Source organism: Heterocephalus glaber, unplaced genomic scaffold (assembly GCF_053883595.1).
Source record: "Heterocephalus glaber isolate CG9 unplaced genomic scaffold, H.glaber_assembly_v1.0 deba00001428, whole genome shotgun sequence".
Taxonomy (NCBI): Eukaryota; Metazoa; Chordata; class Mammalia; order Rodentia; family Bathyergidae; genus Heterocephalus; species Heterocephalus glaber.
Window position 1 is genome coordinate 36,598,131 of NW_028258293.1, and position 20,986 is coordinate 36,619,116.

The 20,986-nt window shown below is 34.0% G+C and overlaps 1 long non-coding RNA gene across 1 annotated transcript in view; it reads right to left on the reverse strand.

Annotated features, from left to right (window-relative positions):
• Positions 1–3,589: 3,589 nt before the first annotated feature.
• Positions 3,590–20,986, reverse strand: part of LOC147828079 (uncharacterized) — a 32,149-nt gene continuing 14,752 nt past the window's right edge. The window contains exons 2-3 of the long non-coding RNA XR_015451500.1: positions 11,814–14,171; positions 3,590–4,609 (exon numbers count right to left, since the gene is read on the reverse strand). This is a non-coding gene — a long non-coding RNA (uncharacterized LOC147828079). The remainder of the gene's footprint in view (positions 4,610–11,813; positions 14,172–20,986) is intronic.

Consider the following 20,986-nt stretch of genomic DNA (forward strand, 5'->3'; position numbering starts at 1 on the left):
CCAGTACTGTGCTGTTTTTATCACAGTAGTTTTGTAGTATAGTTTCAAGTTGGGGATTGTGATACCCCTTGCCATATCTCTGTTGTCTAGAATTGCTTTTGCTACTCTAGGTCTCTTCTTGTTCCAAATGAATTTTTGGATTGTTTTCTCTATTTCTGTGAAATACATTGTTGGAATTTCAAACAGCATTGCATTAAATCTGTATAGTAGTTTTGGAAGTATGGCCATTTTCACTATATTGGTTCTTCCTACCCAGGAACAAGGGATATCTTTCCATTTTCTTATATCCTCTTCGATCTCTTTTTTCAGAGAGCTGTAGTTTTCAGTGTAGAGGTCTTTTGCTTCCTTTGTTCCAAGAGCAATTTTTAGGAAGGATTTCCTCAGATTAACTTTATCAATTTCTCCTGGATACTTCCAAAAGTGAGCCACCTTTTTGTTTTGCTTGTCCCTTGAGAATACTATTTTCAGGCAGAGAGCTCTTTTCAGAAACTAAAAATAAAGAGGAGAAATTTCCTCGCTGCTTACTTTCCATTATTATTTATGTGCATGCAACCTATAACTCAGACTATTTGAACTGGAGTTAGAAAGTTAAACAAGAGACAAAAATGAACCAATTAAGTCAATAAATAGTAAAGTATTTAGTAAATAGGTAAAAAATAAATATTGTAGCCCAACAGGTGGAGGTAGGTCAATGCAGCAAAGAAACCTTGCATTTTTAAAAAAGAAAAATTAAGCTTGTTTTCCCATTAACTATTTTGGGTTCACAAATCATGCAGTAATTCTAATCCAGTATTCTCATCTACAATATTGCAAAAATTCCTTCATAGGGCTGTAGAGCAGAATAGATATAATTGGTTTATAAAGTTGTTAGGACATAGTAATTTTTCAATAAATGCTTCCTTTCCCCATACATACCCTAAAATTATATGCCACATTTAACCTAATTCAGTAAATATATATCTGATCACTATTTTGTGTAAAGTAATATGTTCAGTGCTTTTCCTGTTATAAGAAATAAAATGCTATAGGGCATGCCTTCAAGATCTTTGCATTAAAAACAATAATATGTTTCTATATCTACAGTTCTACATAATATATATGTATATATATTATATATAACCATAACTGGTACTGTAAGTTGGTCCTTTTTGTGCTTATTTCAACCTTCTTCTAGTTTACTTACATGCATTGTGGAAACTGAGAGGCAAAAACATACTTTCCACAACTTGTTGGACCACACTGCTAGAGATGACTTATTTTCTTTTTTTAATTGTGTTTTTATTTGACATGCAATAATACTATACATGTTTATTAAGTGTGCTATATTTCAATTCATTTTTAAAATATATAATATATAAATTCAATTCAGGGTGATCAGCATGTCCATCTCTTTATTATTTCTTTGGTTTTGCAGCTTTGCATTTTATTTTCTAATTATTTATAAAATACAAAATAGGTTAATGTGAACTAGGTGACCTCACTAAGCTACAGAACACTAGAACATGTTCTTCCTATCTACTTGATTTGGGTACCCATTAGCTATCGTCCCTCTCTCTTAACTTTCAAAACCTCTAGTAATCACTATTCTACACCCTTGTAGTTTAGATCAGCCCTTATATCTTCCACAGTTGAGAGAAAACATGCAGTCTTTGTCTTTTTGTATCTGTCTTTTTTCACTTAACATAATGTCCTCTAGTTTTACCCATTTTGCCATAAATGACCGTATTTTGTTCTCTTCTTACTGGCTAAATAAATATTCCAGGGTGCTATATACCATATTTTCTTAATCCATTCATACACTAATAACTACCTCAGATGATTCTGTGTTTTGGATACTGCGAAGAGTCTGGTAAAGACAGACACACATGTGCCTCTTTCATATATGGTTTGGAGGAGAAAATGACCATGGTGAAAGGGTTATTTGCTGATGATTATGGTACAGGCTGTTTGGGCAAATGAACGGAGAAAAACATTGGATATATTTATGGTGATGGGAGTAAATTTCTGGAAGTTTTTTATCATAAGTGTGTATGGACAGGCAGTAGTCAATGCGGGTTTTAGTAAGAACAGTCCCATTGTGTGGTCGCTTGCGTTCCCCCATCATCTGTCTGACTGCACTGGTCCTAGCAGCTTATTTCTAATCCTAAGCTGTCCTTAATACTAGATCTAGGGATCTCTCTCATCTTTTGATAGAAACCTTGAGAGATACAAAATAACGTGTTCTGCTGCAGTGTTATTATTTTGTTGTATTTTTGTTTAAAACCATTAGGGAATAACCTGTGTGCAACTCACGATCAGATGAAGCCAATATGAATTCCTGTGCAAGTCCACTTTCTCTGTTGCCCTACATTCAATGCATAGTCAATACTATGTAATGTAAAAAGAGTAAGTAATTCGCCAATGTACAACTGCCAAACAATGTTCAGTTGTGAAAAGCAGACAATTGTCCTGTGGAGTGTATTCAGAATACAGGCAAGAAGTAATTCTTATCATCAAGAGAGGTTTAAAATACTTACCTCTTGATATCCTACAGCTCAGGACAAGATTACAGGTGAGAAAATCATAGCTAAATGAATCAGATATAGAGAAAGAGAAAGAATGGTGAGTTCCATTATAATTACTAGTTGGTCAGCCTTGGAAAAGACAGTTTTAATTTCTGCACTCCATTTCATCATCTAGAAAGATCAGATAGTATTGACAACACTTAGACTTATTATGTATTAAATGTATAGAACATATAAAGGACTTTTTACAAAGCGTAGTAAATTCTATCATTATCACCTCCACTATACCTAGCATCATTATTTTTGTTATGAGAACAAAGATAGCTTTTTGTTTAGTGATCATTCAATATACCATAGGTTATATGTAGTAAGCAAAATAATTTCAATCATGTATTTAGTAATTTCAAAAATTTTTTACTTTTTGTCAGGGGTGACTGAACATAAATCCTCATACACGCTAGAGACAACCTCTATCATTCACCTACACCCTCAACCTCGAAAATGCTCCGTTATGTTTTTTGTCAGGTGTTACATAGATATATAGACAAGACTTTTGATTAGGCTTCTGGCATCCAAAATAGGAAAGCAGATAGAGAGTACTTCTTTACAACACTTTCTTAACTAATGCTAATCTCTGCCTGTGGTGGGTTATATCATTCTTTTTCTCTTTTTCCCCCCATTCCTAGCCTTCCCTTCAGCCCTTCCACCCTTCCCTATTTACAAAGACTTTATTTCCATTTTTTCCATTTCTCAGCATTTTTCCTTTCCCTTCTTTCCTTTCCCCTACCCTTCCCACTACCCCTACCCCTTTGGACCTTTTCTTCCTACTTTGCATCATCAATTATTCATTTTAATCATTAGTACATTTTAGGTATACAATATAATGACATTCATCATTGGAAATTTGCACCTTTACATAATCTCTCTTGGTTCTTATTTTTCACCCTTGCCCAGCCCTACCTTCAACCCCTCCATTCCTCCCTATTTGCAAAGATTTTGTTCCTATTTTTCCATTTTCTCATATTAATCCCATTCCCTTCTTTCCTTTCCCCTACCCCTCCCACTTCCTTCCCCTTTGCCCCTTTTCTTCCTATTTCACATTACCTATTATACATTTAGTCCTTATTTGCACTTTCAGTTTCTCACACCAGAGAAACTTTTTATACATGTGTGTGCTATTTATTTCACTTAAGAGTATCTCCTCAATGTGCATCCACTTAGCTATAAATGTCTCTAATTTCTCATTTTTTATGGCTGAGTAGTATTCCATTTTATTAAAAAACCACATTTTCTTTATCCAGTCTCCAGTTGATGGGCATTTGGGCTGTTTCCAAGGTTTAGCTATCACAAACTGTGCTGCTATGAACATAGGTGCACATATATCACTGTGGTATGATTCTTTTAATTCTTCGGGAAAGATCCCCAGCAGTGGAATAGCAGGGTCAAATGGGACTTCCAGTCCTAGTCCTTTGAGGTATCTCCATACTGATTTCCACAGTGGTTGCACCAGTCTACACTCCCACCAACAGTGGAGCAGGGTTCCTCTTTCCCCACAGCCCTGCCAGCATTTGTTATTGGTTGATTTCATGATAGCAGCCATTCTTTCTGGAGTGAAGTGAAATCTCAGCTTTGTTTTCATTTGCCATCTCTCGAATGTCCAGTGATGTTGAACATTTTTTCATGTATTTGTTTGTTATTTCTATTTCTTTGTCTGAGAAATGTCTGTTCATTTCAGATGCCCATTTTTGGATTGGGTCTTTAAATTTGGGGTTATATCATTCTTATGAAGACTTATGCACTAGAGCAGTGCTTCTCAACTGGGTGTGATTTTGGAACACTAAAATCATCTGACAATATCTGAGACATTTTTAGTTGTTCCATGTGTGAGCATTAAAGTAACTTCACACAATGCAAAGGACATCTTTTCACAGCACAGACTTACTCACCCTAAAATGCCAATAGCATTGATGTTGAGAAATCTTGCAGTAGAGCAGTAAATAAAAGCATATTCTGGAACCATCCTGCCCAAACAATAACTTAGTTAAACACTTACTAGCTGGTAAATTTGGGCAAGTTATTTAACTTCTGTAGTTTCATTTAATTACCTGTAAAAAGAGAATAATAATAGCACCTTTGTAAAAGACTGTAGTGAGAAATAAGAGACTATTTATGAAAATACAGCATATAGTTATCACTGAACATGCTTAGTTATTAATATTATTTCACATTATCTAATACATGCTGCTAAACTGTGAAATTGGTATCTTTATCCCTGTTTTATTAGTTAGAAATAGATGCTAAGCAAGTTTACATTATTTGCACAAAGTTACCTAGGTAATAAGAGAGAATACAGGACTTAAATTCAGGTCACTAAATACTTTATGCACTCTAACTCAATACAAATAATTATGAAATGAGTTAAACATTTTGAAATGGGTTGAATCTAGATCTGATTTCCTGATTAAGATTCAAAAATGAGAAAATAGTATTGATTTGAAATCTTTAATAAAAGAAGACTTATTTACAGATTATCTTACCCAAGAACTTCTGCATAACATCTCAGCCCCACATTTTCTCTAAAGCAATTTAAGGAAATAATCAGCAATCATTGATCAAATGCCTGCTAAGTATTAAGCACCTCTAGGAAGCATAATAAGAAAATGGTCAAATCAATTCATTTTAATTCAATTATTTTACCAAATAAGTAGAAAACAGAAAAACTTTTATATAGATACTACTGATAGTTATACAAAGATAAATAAACAGACATGTCAAAGATGTAAATGTTCTTTGAATGTCAACTGAATATGTGTAATTGTGAAGGAAGAAGCAAAAATGAAATCATATACCTAATGCAGTATATTAATTTCTGAAGATTTTTAAGGGAGCAATGTTGACACAAGGAAAATGTAGAGTGTGATTTACTCCATGCACTCAGGATATAAACAATGCAAACATTGTTGTTGAAGGATCTCTGGCTGTTTCATTCACTGCTCTATCCCAAATGCCCATAGCAGTCCCATCAAAGTAGTGAGAGTTCCATAGATCATTGCTAAGTAAATGAATTAATGAATATAGTCATAGATCTTTTATCTCCCCAATGAATTACTAATTAGTCCATGGGCTAGTATTAACAAGGCCATTAACTCAGTGTCAAGCACTTTTCCTTCCAAACTGCCCAGGAATTTAACCTGAATCCAACAATCAAGCAGACAAAGAGAAGTAGGATAGGCCCTGTCCACCTCCTCAGTCATTGTCTCTTCTGTCATGCAATACAGCTCTTTGGGACTCATAGCAATCCTCTGCAACTGTAACCTACTGCTAAAACAATTCCCTGTATACATGTGGGGTTCCAAATCATACTCCTCCTCATTCTATCCTCTGATTCTCAGAACTGTTCCCTAAGTCCAGCCACTTGCCACTTGTCAATTGTCATGGGAGAGAAACTACAGCAAATGTGCAGTGTGATTGAAAAATGAAGTGAATTTTTAAATTTTTAAAAATTTATTACAATAAAAGATTCATTGTCAATTATCCACTTCAAAATACTACCTTTTGCTTGGAACACACATAATCCCATCATCCTTGCCACTTTCTGAAGTAGCTCTGGAAGTCCTCTTTTGTGAGTGTCTTTAGTTGTATAGTCATGGCTACCTTGATGACCTGAATAAATTCAAAACATTTACTTTCCATAGTTTTTCATTTTGAGAAAGAGCCAGAAGTCACATGGTGCCATATCTGGTGAAAAAGGGAAATCAGGACACACCATAACATTTTCATTAGCCTACCTTTCTGTTGGATGGCTTTCAGCAGAAGCATTTACCTTATTGTTGATAACACCTCATAAAGACACTCATGAAAGAGGACTTCCAGAGTTGCTCCAGAAAGTAGCAAGAAAAATAGGACAAGTGTGTTCAAAGTGAAGGGGAATATTTCAGAAGAATTAATGCCAATGTGTCTTTTACTATAATAAATACTTGCATTTAAACATTAACCATGTATTTTCATCATACCTCATATTAACAGCAGCATGTGAAAAATCCAGGCCTATCCATAGACCCTTGGACTTTTGTAGTGATGTACTTACTAGCTTCAGTCATTCTCTAAATTCATTATAGTTTCATTGCACAAATGATACTTGTCTTCCTTCTCACTGGATTACAAATGCAAACAAATTGCACACTCAGCAATTCTTTCAGAAAATTTGGGCAGTAGTAGCTGGATCTTGATTTCTTATTTCTCTGGAATGATTCATATTAACAATCTACCTTCTACTCAGTGACCTGCTCTATACAACAAGGAAAAGTTAATCTTTTGTTTAGAAACTCAAATAAAATAAATACCTGTTTCTGTCTTTATTCCACATTAATTGGTGCCTTCTGAAACTACCTAAACAAAAGTGAGGACTCAAGAGATTTGTAGAAACAATAACATCAAGGTTTATTTGATGATTCTGTGTCCACACTCGGCAGTGTAACACAAATGATAGGGTTTAGGGTGGTAAGTGTTAGTGAAATTTTGGCAACCAGTTTTCAAATAATAAGTAAAATAACAGAAACAATTTTGACTTATAGCATTTGCCAATTTTGGTGGCATCAGTACTCTCATTGTGACCTGACAGCATATCATGATGGCCAAGTTGGAAAGAGACATGATCAGCTTTGTCTCTAATGCAAGCCAACTTCAACACAGCTCTGTTCAGAGAAATGAGTGCTGTAGAGGAAAAGAATGCACTCAGATTCTACAAAAACTTTACTAATAATATTTAAAATTCTAATGTCATAGTGGGCAGTATAAAAGTATCCCAGTAATTTATATACAACAAGAATTTTATGTATTCCCAAAGTAGAACAAATTTCTCATGAAGAGAAGAAGGCTAGTGGTCTGTGCTGTCATTATGAAATAAATTGTTTGCAAGATGATGCATGGTATCCCTTCACTTGCAGCATTAAAATCAGAGGTTTGCATCACCTTTTCAAATAAGCTGAGTCAAACAATTTGAAGAAAGAAAAATTTAAGAACAACTTTTTAACCTATATTTGATATTTAAATTATACCTTAAATAATTGTGTATACATATTATATTATTCTTAAAAGTAAAATAGAATATTTACATCATAATTTGGAGAATACTGATATGATGTCTTGGGTTGTGGCTCTTACTGTATCTAAATCTATTATTCTACTTTCTTTTGCACCTGTGATTTTTATACAGGCTTTTAGGAATAGATCATCTACGATAGTAGGAGTCTGCCAGTACAAAGTCAAGCTAGCAGTGGGGAGCATACTTGATATTGTAGAATTTTATAAGCACTTGGCTAGTCAAAGAATAAATCCAAAGTTCAGTAACTTAAAGTGCTCTACTTTCTAAGTTTGTGTGCAAAAAAAAAAAAGAAAATGGAAAGAAATCAATATTTTTGACTTAAAAATTCCTGGCACAATTTAAGTTTTTAAAATTTCATTTAATCTTCTGTATGGCTCTTTGACAGATCCTATGTTATATATTAACTAACTTAATTTTACAAAAAATATCTAAGATCACACAGCAGGGAATGATGGAATAAGGATTCAAATTAGGGTCTTCATTACTCCAAATCCAATGCTCTCTCTAGTGCAGTGATGCCCAAGAAAGGCAGTGATAGGGCCAGGGATTTAGCTCAGTTGTTCCGCCACCTGCCTTGCAAGCGCAAGGACCCGAGTTCAATCCCTGGTACCAAAAAAAAAAGGAAGTGATAATCTACATAGAAAAAATGGAGTAACAGAAGATTATTAAGATGGGAAACCACAAGCTGATAAGATTCTGTAAGGAAGGACTTGATTTTGTAATAAGGCAGAAACTCAAGAGAGTTTTAAATGGATCAAAGCTTGTCCATCAATCACAGTTCATAATGCTGAGTCACTTGACTTCTTTTTTTTCTTTTGGTGGTACAAACCAGAGCTGCATTCCCAGACCTTTTAATTATTTATTTATTTTTAATTTTGAGATAGGGTTTTACTAAGTCTCTCAGTTGAGCATACTGGCCTCCAATTTGTGATCCTCTTGCCTCAGCCTCCCAGAGAACTGGAATTACAGGTTTGTGCCATGACTCACAGATCTGAGTCACCTCAGAGTAACTGTGATATTGCTCTACAAATTCCTATCTGCCTGAGGGCAGAAATTTCCCAAAAACCTTCCTCCAACAGTGGATGGAACTTTAGGAAGATATCAAAGGGTCCCGGAGGTAGAAAAAAGCAAACTGCTAAATCAGGGCATAGATAAGTCATGTTATCTCACCACTAGTTCCATTAATTCAGACCTTTTTATTCTTTTGAATTCCTCATGCATTACAGGAGTAGCCTGTGAAAAATCTAGTGCTCTAGCAAGTGTAGAAATTATATGGAATGGAAAAATCAAATATACATAAAATAAAATATAGCCTTTGCTCCATGGAATATATAAACCCACTGTGGGAAGAAGGCTCACATGTGAAGCATGAAAAATATATTTTGCTTATTATTTTCATAATTAGCAATAATTAAAAGAAAGTAAAGAATAAACTCTGTGCATATTGATGTCAAGTGGAATAATGAGTTGCTAAAACAAACAGAACAGATTATAAGTATTTTGGACAACCAAATTAATAGCCCGCTGAAAATTACTCTAGATTGGCCCTGGATGCATCTAAGCATTAAATAAAGAAAATTAAATAATTTAAAAAATTATGTAACTTGTTTAAAGATGACTTCAAATATCATGATCACATTTTGGGCTATCAATTAAATGTCATTTTAGGACAGAAAGGGAATGTGAAAATTTGAAATAAAATTCATGTTTCTCATTATGTTTTAATATTGATAAAATTTTAGGTACACATATCATTTGCTTATTTTCTTTGCAGTCCTTAGCTTTTAATATTGTTCAGATAAGTGGTTCTCTTTCTTATAATAATACTAGTAATACTCAATTTTCAAAGCTCTCTCATACATATTAACTTGAATAATTTTCACTAAAAACCTGTTCAAGTGGGGATATAATAAGAGGTAGAAATTACTGTGATGATTAACTATGGGATATAGATTAAAGTTCTCAACTTTCACATGGTAGTAGTTGACTCTAAATCTGAATTCTTGTGACTTCATTATTGGAGCCGAGCCCTTAACTGGCTGTTTCCTATCATCTTTTGCAAATTTCCTTTCCCTGTACTACACTCGTTTGTCATTCATGTACCATGGAATTACTGATCCTCAAATACTCAATATTAGGCAGCATCTCCAAATGCAAATGTGGATAGACAGACAACAAGCAGGTAAGACATACTTAAAAGTCATTGCTAATTTTCAAAGTGGGATATTAAATTGTTTTAATTTGCATTCATTTGATTTGTAAGACTGTTGATCATCTACTAAGACTTCTCAAACAATTTGGACCTTCTATTTGGGGAATTATTAGGGTTAGCTTTTTAAATATGAAGGATGTCCAAGAATTTATAACAGTGCTGGGGAAAATTGTTAAAGAAGCATGAGAAGGATTGGTTCTTAAAGGGCACTTGGAATTCAGATATGCAGGAAAAAATATAATTTTTTCTCTTTTCCTGTTCTTTGTTTCATAATACCTGCCTTGTAAATACTGTTTACACTTCTTCCTTCCACAGGTAGGTACTCTGACTTCCATTTGTGGGCTAATATTTTTTGTAGTTTATTAAGATGCATTGTAATTGCAATCTCCTTAATTGCTTTCTAATTGGTTCTTTCCTCCCCTTGGAGTATTTTTCATGCATTATTAAATTCCAACTGGCTTTCTGGAACTCATTTGGTATTCCTTCCAGACAGCTTTTCAAAAGTTAAACTGTGTGTCTCCTGGTCCCATGGACACATAGGAAAGAGCACTGTGAAATTAAAGGAATTACTATCTAAAGTCTACAGGATCCCTGGTATAAGGAATCAGGTCTCTCTATTAAGGAAGATGACAATATGAACCATTCTGATCATTCACTTTCATTAACAAGAATATCCAGAGATTAATTTGATAACAGTTTTTAAAGAAAATATTATTATTCTCATTAACATGGAGACATCTAAGGAGCAGAGAGCTTAAATATCTTTCCCAAAACCAGTTAATATGAGATATATATTTTTTTTTTGGTACTGGGGATCAAACTCGGGACCTTGTACTTGGGATGCAGGCAGTGGAACCACTGAGCTAAATCCCCAGCCCCCTAATCTGAGATTTAAACCAAGTCTCTGGACTCTCTTTACTCCTTCCATCATCACTCACGGCTCATGTAGTGAAGCAAATGACAGGCTTTCAACTAGCTAATCTCATTAGCTGTTTTATATATTGCTCAAGAAAGTATTTCTTCCATTCATGAAGCCTTTTTATTAAGGAAAATGTACAATGGAAAGATTAAAATATATGGAGTAAGATCTAATTTTGAGTCCCAGTCCCCACCTGGCAAAATCACTTAATCTATCAGACTTTCACTTTTCTCATCTGTAAAATTCTTCACTAATCTACTTTCTTTACAGTTATTATGAGTTTCCAATATATATGTTATTTTTATGAATTGCTAAGAGGTAAGAGATCATTGAATTATATAGTTTTTAAGGTTTATTTTATTAATCTGTGAATATTTAAAAATCTCATTCCAGAAGATGACTGGAAGACTTTCTAGATAAAAGTAAAATGTAAAAAAAAATATTTCAAGTCAAGCCAATAAACCAACCAATCAAAATCCATCCTGAAACTCTGGCAAATTAAAAATTATAAGATCATAATGTGTATTGCATTTATATATACATTAATATATATTTATCTGATTCAATCAAAAAGATTTCATAGCCTTTGCAATTTAGACCAGTCTAGAACAACTGTAATAATCCATTAGTAATTTTAATCTTCCCAGGTCATTAACTTGAATAACCTACATGTTCATCCAATGTATTAGAGCAAGTTACTTAAGCAATAGATGTGTTTAGCCCCATCATCTTCTCAAACCACCTTTGTTTTTTTTTGTATTTTGGTTTTTTTCCATATGCCTCCTCAATAGTGTAAGCCATATTTTATACTGATGTTAAATTTAGAAAAGTCTCAGAATATATTTAGTGCAAATGGAAAAATTTCTATTTATTGAATAAATTTTACAATTGCTTTTCGTTTTGTGGGAAATAAAAAAGAAAGCCGTGGCTAGGTGAAAACATTGGGAGGAACTACATTTCTAATCAGGAAGTAGGTGAGTGGCGATAGCTGTAGAGATGATAACATAGGTAATATTCACTAACTTCTGAGTGCCAAAAATGTGCTTGGATCTCTCTCAGAAATACTGTACTTACCAGTTTCAGGTGTGCAGGCATCCACACAATAGGCATTATTATGTAGTGATGAGACTCAGATTTTGTGCTCAGAGACAGCAGTCACCAAATTATTTTTAAAATCTTCCAGAAGTGAAAAATCTAAGTGTAGAACTTGATATGTCCAAACTTAGCTGGATTCGATCCAAGAGCATTCCTTCAGAACCCTGGAGATTTTTCCTTAGTCTGATATGTTAGATGTATCAGATTCTCATTTCCATACGTGTATTAAGACCTATTCCTGTTTTGATCCAATTAGGTTTTCCAGGCACCAGAGTTGAGCAGTGAATGAGGAATGATCTTTGGAGCCATAATCTTTTGTCCACTATAACTACGTGACTATCCTCATATTATCATTTTTCCATCTATTGTCGTTTTTCCTTCACCTACTTGCTTTAATACCTTTTGAAAATCTTTGCATAGTACCATTTTTTCTCATTGATAATTTTAAATGGTAATATTCTAAATCCATCACCTTCTCTATATTTACTATCCACAATTCTACAAATGAGAACATTCCTGTCTTACTATTTCATTGTTCTGAAATACCATTCATGCAGGTAAACAGGACAAATGCTTATTGTTTATTTACAAATGATTATTACTTATTTCACTGATTTTCAGACTAACAAGGTGGTGCCAAAATTACCTCCAAATATATAAAAAGTATTTTGTTACTGATGCTTAACAAGTTTTATTGTGGACTTACTCACTTTTCTAAGTTCTAATCCATTGCAGTCATTGTTTTCTTTCATGTTCAAATTACCCTATCCTGGATCTTTTTCTAACATCCCTAGAATTTTTTGAGAGCTTCCTTGCTTTTATAAGATATTCCCATATAATTATGCATAATTTCTGCCCAAAACCCAATTCCTAGCTCCTGGGTTTTCTCTTCTGTAAAATAATGTTTAGAGTTTACAAACAGGCACTAAAGGTAACCATTGCTACTGGATTTTCCATTGCTTATAAGCCCTTTCTTTTTTTAGCAGATAAAGATACAAAGTAAGCACTTTAAAAAAAGTAGAAAACAGTGTACGTTCCAATTCAAATATGATTATAAATTTTTTTCTTAAATTCTTACTTTACGTTTGCATTTTTATCTCATGATGGCAATTTTGGTTGATAAGGTATTAAGAAAATCACATACTACTTATTGTAAACCATTACTGTGCTACTACCAATAATAAAACTAATTTTAAAATGGTTTGACTTTTTATGAATTTTTCATCTTTAATCTAACAAAATGTATGCATTAAGATTATTTGAAATTATGTTTCTGTATATGGTACTGCAACTACACTAGTAAGTAGAGAGAGGAGGAATAAAAAAGAAAAAGAAAGAGAGAGAGAAAGAAAGAAAGAAAGAAAGAAAGAAAGAAAGAAAGAAAGAAAAGAAAGAAAGAAAAAGAAAGAAAGAAGGAAGGAAGGAAGGAAATGAAGGAAAGAAGGAAGGAAAGAAAAAGAAAGAAAGAAAGAAAGAAAGAAAGAAAGAAAGAAAGAAAGAAAGAAAGAAAGAAAGAAAGAAAGAAAGAGAGAGAGAAAGGAAGGAAGGAAGGAAAGAGGAAATTATCTTTTAGGTTTTGGAATTGCTTTGTTCTGATTTAATTTTCTTTTTATCATGTAAAATATTTATACGGTTTCTTAGTCAACATCCACTACTATCTTTACTTTCTTTTTTTCAAACAATGATGTATTTTTCCTTTTAAAATAAAAACATTTCTCTGGCATAATGTTTTACTGGTTTTTATCTCTATGTAGTTTATTCTTTTTAGTAACAAAAGCATTTAGGTCAATTTCAACAAAAATTAATACTGTATTCCCTTAACACTGAAACACTCTGAGCACTTTATAAACTATTTACTACATAATTCTTCTGGTAAGTTTAATGAGGCACTTGTCTTATAGAAAGCTTGGTCATGCCTAGTATGGTGAGAGAAACTGCAGGAAACTGCTAAAATGAATTAAATGATCAAACTCCACACTCTTCCTCATATCTCTGGGCACAGATCTCCTACTAACATATGCCACTTGCTTCAGATTCATAACAGAACTAAATACACAGATTCTGACCACCTCACACCCATGCAGACTGGTCCTTGGGTGATGTTTTAATAGATCCAAAATGTAGAGGTTTCCATTGTATAATGCCTTTTTGTAGGAGAACCTAAGGGCCATTTGTTTGCTGGTCACAGAGCCAGCATTTGAGTTCCCTCTTGGCTACTTCCTCTGTCTCATATATCCAAGGCTTTCTCATGGTTTACTCCAGGCGTGGACAGGCTGGGATGAGCTTGTGACCTGGTGCTTCCAGGCAGAGTTGAAAAATAACCAAACGCTGTTCTACCTGTTCAAGTAAATCAATATTGGAGACAGAAAACAACAATGTTACCCTACATCCCATTAAAAATAGTTTCTGTTAAAAAAATATCTGGGCTTCTAACTTGACCTAAATGCTAAAGTAGCTTTTATCTTCTTCCAATTCAAAAGGCATGCTTGTGCTGAAAAGTAAAAACAAAAATCAAAGGACCTTCACTATGATATCAAGGCTATAATTCATAGTCATTCCCCTTCTCTCTTTGCCTTTGCTGAAGACTTCTTCTATTGGTCTCCATAGTCCAGGTACAGTATTAGAAGAGCCAATCAAAATATGATTAACTTAAGAAGGGGACTAAGGCAATCAGTTATCATTATTTGTGATTAACATTTTATCATTAACCGGCTAGTGAAGAGCCTAGTTGAAAAATATATAAGATGGCTGAGTTTTGATCCAAGAGGAGAGAGGCTATTGTGAATGAGTAGAGGTATGATCTGAATAATAATCCTAATAATAACTATATCATAACATTTATTGAATGATTTGTATGTGCTACATTTTGATATAAGCACTTTACATATATTCACTTATTTAATCACAAAAACTCCAGGCAGTAAACTCTGTTATACAATGAAGGAGGAAGAAACAAGGTCCTATAGTAAGTGAGTGGTAGGGCTGCAGAGGTGTAGACAACGGGGAGCTCTGAGTTTCCAGTAAGGGCATGTGGAAGAACGTGCAGCAAGAGTCTGATAAGATGAAGGATAATATTTCTTACAGGGGCCAGGGATTTAGCTTAGTGTTTCGGCTGCTTGCTTCACAAGCACAAGGACCTGAGTTCGATCCCCAGTAACAAAAAATAAATAAATTAATTAAAATATTTCTTACAGAAAAAGTTAGCTTTTTTGCCAACTGAGCAAAGTGCTATCAAACTCTAGCTAAATGGCAATTTTTCTCATCCAAGCCCTCATTTAAAGTGAGATCCAGAGGAGAATAATTTGTCATTGACAACTGGCTCAATGAGAGAAGCAGGACCAGAATGCAGCTGTGTGCTTTTTCAGGCTTCTGCTATATTCTTATACTCACTGTCCCAAATCTCAATAGGCATTTTCCTTTCATCTCTTTCAAGTTTTTTGAATTAAGATGTATAATTCCCATAAAAAGTACACTATGGTAGGAAGAGTATGTTACTCATACCTGAGCAGACTCATATTTATATGCCAGACCTCAACCTTTCTTCAAGTCCCTTTTCCAATCAGGACATCTCTATTTCCACGAAATGACCATGAGATTTTATCCAAAGTAGGAGAATATGATTGCCTAGCATCTGGTTGGTAGTGGACTAATGATTTACTCTTCCTTCCTTCAAAATACAAGCTGTTCCACTATATGAGATTTAGCTTAGCAACATACTCCCCTGGTAGTTCCTGAAGAGAGAAAGAGACAGACCTTAGTATGCTACTTATTCTCTCCTGATCCCTGCTTAATATCTTTTACATCTGGAAAGGCAGGCGTATGTTCCTGTCATTACCTGTATCTCATTATCCACTATCATTCTTTGAAACATCTTGGTTTCAATCTACCAGGAGAATTCCTCAACACATGATATATTAATTGATGTCAGAACTAGCATACTAATTTTGATATTTAAATGACTTTTTTCCTTTCTTTCAAAGACTTTAATAACAAAAATAAAACACATGCCTCCTTTATTTGATTTCATTTGTTATTAAAATGTTGCATATAAGTATCTAATTTTCCAAAGAAGATAATTTGACTTCTGACAAGGAACCTAACTAGCTTCCTTTCTGTCCCTGCGCCAGGGCCATGCAAGCAATCATGACAGACGCCACATCACAGCTTCCCTCTCAGTCATTTGGTCAGAATTGTGCTGTTCACTTCCACCCATTCTCCTTTACCAGGCTTTGAATATACTTGCTCACCTTACACTTAGCATTGTTCCCCAACTACTTAAAGTCTTGCCTTCCTCTTGCCCACAACACATGTTCTTGGATGGCTCCAACACCATGGATTAGAGCAACTTCTTTAGTTCCTTTGCCTGGGACATTTCAGCTTCATGGCAAGAAAAAGAATGCTGAATTATGAAAAATTCAAAGTAAGGAAACTGAATGTTTTGGTAGTTTTTATTATAACACATAAATATGTAACACTTTCATGTTTCCAATATTTTATTTATACTGCTGTATTTAGAATGGCCTCCTCTCCCTCCTTTTTATTAACCAAATCTATTCATTACTTAGGAATGAGATAAGTTATAACATTTTCAAAGAAAGCTTCACAAACTTCCTCTAACATTACTGGCTGTATTAGGTATCCCACCTTCTTATCATTAAATTCTGTGCATATGTCTATTATAATATGTGCTATGATTGTTGTTACTATAGTTTCATACTGCTAACATAATAGTCTAATGACTAGCATAAAGAAATATTAATTCTTATCAATTTTAACTGAACTAATATAATATAGATTTGTATAATTGGAACAGCAAGAAAAAAATAAAAGAAATATGGGATCAAAATATTTCCACTTAAGAGTATCACCTCAATGCACATCCATTTAGCTATAAATGTCTCTAAGTTCTCATTCTTTATGGCTGGGAGGGATTGGGGAAAGGAAAGAAGGGAATGGAATTAATATGAGAAAATGAAAAAAAATGGAAACAAAGTCTGTAAATAGGGAGGGGTAGAGGGGTTGAAGAGAGAGCAGGGGAATGGGGAAAAAATAAGAACCAAGATAGGTCATATAAATGTACAAATTTCCAATGATGAATGTCATTATATTATATACCTAAATGTACCAAAAATTAATTTATAAAATGATTCCAAAGACTCCCAACTTTCACAAGGCAGATCCAAAGGGTATTATTGGAGAGAAAATCAATATCAAAGAGCTGCACAAAATTAATAAAGAGGGAGCAAAGAGACTTGGTAAACTCAAAGATGACATAACCCAAAAGAAAGCAAAACTAACAAACACACTGACCAATGTGGTTATGCGAAAAACAAATAAAAAATTAGAAGAGCTGAATAAAACTGTTCAAGATATGAATGATATATTTACTAAAGATATAGAATCCATGAAAATCTGCCAAACAGAAATGCTGGTTTATGATTAGATGTCTGGGAAGGAGGGTCCATGAGTTTCATGCCCAGTCTCCTCAAAGAGCCTTCCATGTGATTGAATACTCTGAACTTTGAAACTTCCAAGAAAGTAGCAATAGGTTCTGCAGCCACATGCTTGATTTTCTCACCTTCTTAGATTGCAAAAGATACTAAAATTAGGAGATTGTCAGAGAAACAGGCTTTTGGAGAAAGCCAAATGAGACTGTCAGTAAATGCCTGTGAAGGAACTTCTTGTCGGAGGGAATGAATACCGAAACAAACCATGACAGACCTACAAGCATCTGAGGCTGTTCTATCAGCAGAAAAACTGCCATCTTCAACTGTAAAATACAAAGAAAGGCTGCTGAATCCCCAAAATTCTATAGGCATGAAGGTGACTGATAAAAACTACTTAAATGCACACATTTGCTACTCTTCGTGGAAAATTCAGAGAGCAGAGCCACAAGACCCACGGGCAAATTCAGAGTAGAACACTGGGCCCAGGATTTGTGATAATTTGTTACAACAGCAAAAGGAAACTAATGCATCACTAGTTTTGTTATTTATTGGTTCAGTGTCAGATTCCTTCTTTCTGAAATAAGCTCTATAGAAATCAAAAGCCTTGCCTGCCTTGTTCACTCTTCCATACCCAACACCACTAATGATTTATAGTAGGTACTCAATATTTATCACATAGGTGAATTAATATGTGAATGAGCATAATATATACTAATAACACAACTATGGGAATAGATAATATAGGCTAAGGAGTCCATACATTTCTCAGTTAGCTCTCAGCACTTCTCTTCATCTCTAAAAGGCATGTCAAGATGTACTACCATCATGGAAATACATACAACACTATCTTATGCTTTCTATTTTAATATAGGTAAGTCCCATGGAGTTGTCAATATTGAATTCAGAGAAATGATATATCCCCAAATAATTCTAACATACCACTGTATCAGACACTGGATTTTGGTGATCTCACATCTGGAATGTTATCAAAAATCATTAGTTTTCTGGATATGATCAACTATTCTTGGGCCACCTCTCCAAGTAAAGGGAGAATGATATTTCACAGAGCTTTTGGGATTTATTCAAAATATCCTTGGGCCCTTTACTGCAGTGCATTGCTGCTTTCCTAGCTGATTTCATGATAAGAAAGTTTAAGTTTCTCATAACCTATGGTAAGGAAATCAGAGATAATCTAGAAGTTGAGTTCTTAAAAATCCTTTCATACTTCCAAATGTAAGTAAAACAGGATTTGCCAAGTCCAGTTTAATTTTCCAAATCCATTAGCTCCATCTGTGGGCCATTGCTGAAAGTTGCTGCTATAGTTTTGTGCATACAAATTATACCAACAAATTACCAATATTAGGCTTTTATATTTTTTCTCATAGATTTATATATTTTTTCATAGATTTTATTCATACAAATGGACTCAAAATGACACCTGAGACAAGAATATCCAAAATGGCATGAGCAAATCATGTGGTCATAAAAAGTAATCTAATGTAATATTCTCCAATTAATTTATAACAGGTATAGAAGAATTTTCTAAGTATATGGAAAAAGGTGTATTTTAATAAGGAGTTGATTTTGGTTTTGGATTGTATTTTGGATCTCTCACATTGCTTTAGCAGGAGTATGAGAAATGAATAGAAAAAGTTACAAGGAGGTATTTTAAAAAGTTGTTTACTAATCTCAGGGACATATTAATTCAGGTTGGTTCTTGTTTCCATTCTTTATAAAATACTTTTTGAACACACATCAAGTGCCCTGGAATTAATTCTTGTTAAAATCAAACAAGGCAAGGCAAGACCTTCTTTATCCTCTTTTTCTCAATGGCATCTCTGTACCCAGCCACAAATCTTCATCAAAAACTTAGAGGAAAAGAAAGGAGAATTCATCTCAGATATGTGTGCAATTTGGAGGCAAGATAATGATGACTCATATTAATTATGAATGAGTAACAAATTACTCTCAAATTGAGCAGTTAACAACCGTCATGGTTGGGGGTATAGCTCAGTGGTAGAGCTCTTGCCTAGCATTGGGATTTGAGTCCCAGCAATTAAAAATAATAATAATAATAATAATTAAAGGATTCTTTCATTGACTCTGTGCTTTAGGAGTACATGTGGCTTTGATGAGTGCTTCTGACTCGGTTCTTTTCTAAGGTTGCAAACATGCTGTCCATCAGCTTTGCAGCATCCCAAGCCCTGAAGAGAAAAGGACCTGCTTTAAAAAATATTCGATTACTGTTCACAATGTTGGTAGGCCTTAACAACTGAAGGTGCTAAGAACAAAGCCTGAGGTTTCCTCATAAAAATAATTTTGCTCCCAGAATGCAGCATGGAAATTCTGCCATAGTTTCCGGCTTTCAGACTCAAGACTGCAATTCCAGCCTACGTCACCAGCCTGCCAGCTTACCCTGTAAATTCCGCACTTGTGAGCTCCCACAATTACATCAGCTAATTCATTACAAAACACAAGAGTATCTCCTCTCTCTCTCTCTCGCTCTCTCTCTCCTCCCTATTATACTGATAGGTGATAGATATAAACAGGTAATTGTAGATATAGATATAGTTATACCATGTCGATTCTATTTCTCTGGAAAATTCTGACTAATATATAATATAAAATATTAATATTGACCTAATTACCACTCAGGATTATTGAAAGGCTAAAATATAATAGAATATTAAAAGAATATTGACTTTAAAATCACAGAGACTGTATTTAAAACTCATCTCTATTCTTTAGGTACTAGTTTCTTAACCTTCCTGAATTTGAAGAACCATATTAAAAAGATAATGGTACTTATACTGCAGAATCAAGATAAAATCTTGAAAGGAAAAAATAACCTGAATAAAGTAGTTACTTGATGAAAGTTAGTTATAAATTTTTATGTTACTAAATATCCATCACATTACTATTGTTTTTACAGTTATTGTTGATATTTATTATTATCATATTTTGCCATTCCCAAACAGCACAAACAGTTAGCACCTGTCCTCTTTTCACTGTTTATAATGTGTTTCCTATCAACTAGAAACAAAAATTAACTGCAAATAGGGCATTTAGAGATGGAAAGAATAAATCACAGTTAAAAACAGTCAATTAATCAGATCATTTTTTTTAAATCAGTGTGTCCTCACATTTGTTATCCTGTTAATTATTGTGGCAGTTTTTCAGAGTCTCTTATTAGATTTAGCCACATTTCATTCCAGATGTGTGCTAGGTTTAATATGTTTTGTATGTAAATATTGACAATATTGGAGGGGTAGCGATGTTATGTTTTGGTTCTGTTTAACAGAGAATTTGCTCACTCTTCCTTAGCTTAGATAGTGAATGTAAACATTAACTAATAAATCATGCCATGGCATGATAAAAATGAGAGAATGGGCAAAGAAGTGAGATTGTATGAAGCTGTTTGTATAATCTGCTTGGCAGGTATGAACATTCTACCTGGGCAATATATTTTTCTCATAAGCTACAAACCTCCCATTTAGTGACTCTGTTGTTTGTGAATATATATGATTTATTAAATGCTGTTCCAGCATTTCTGACAGGGTAAATATGAGGAAGACTTACATAACATCATGGTGGTATAAATATTAATGGGCTGAGGTTCAAACATGAGTCTACTGGCTTTCTGCTTGACTCCATGCCATCTTGAAGTCATTTAACTTCTCTAAGAACCTTAGTTTTTGCATCTGT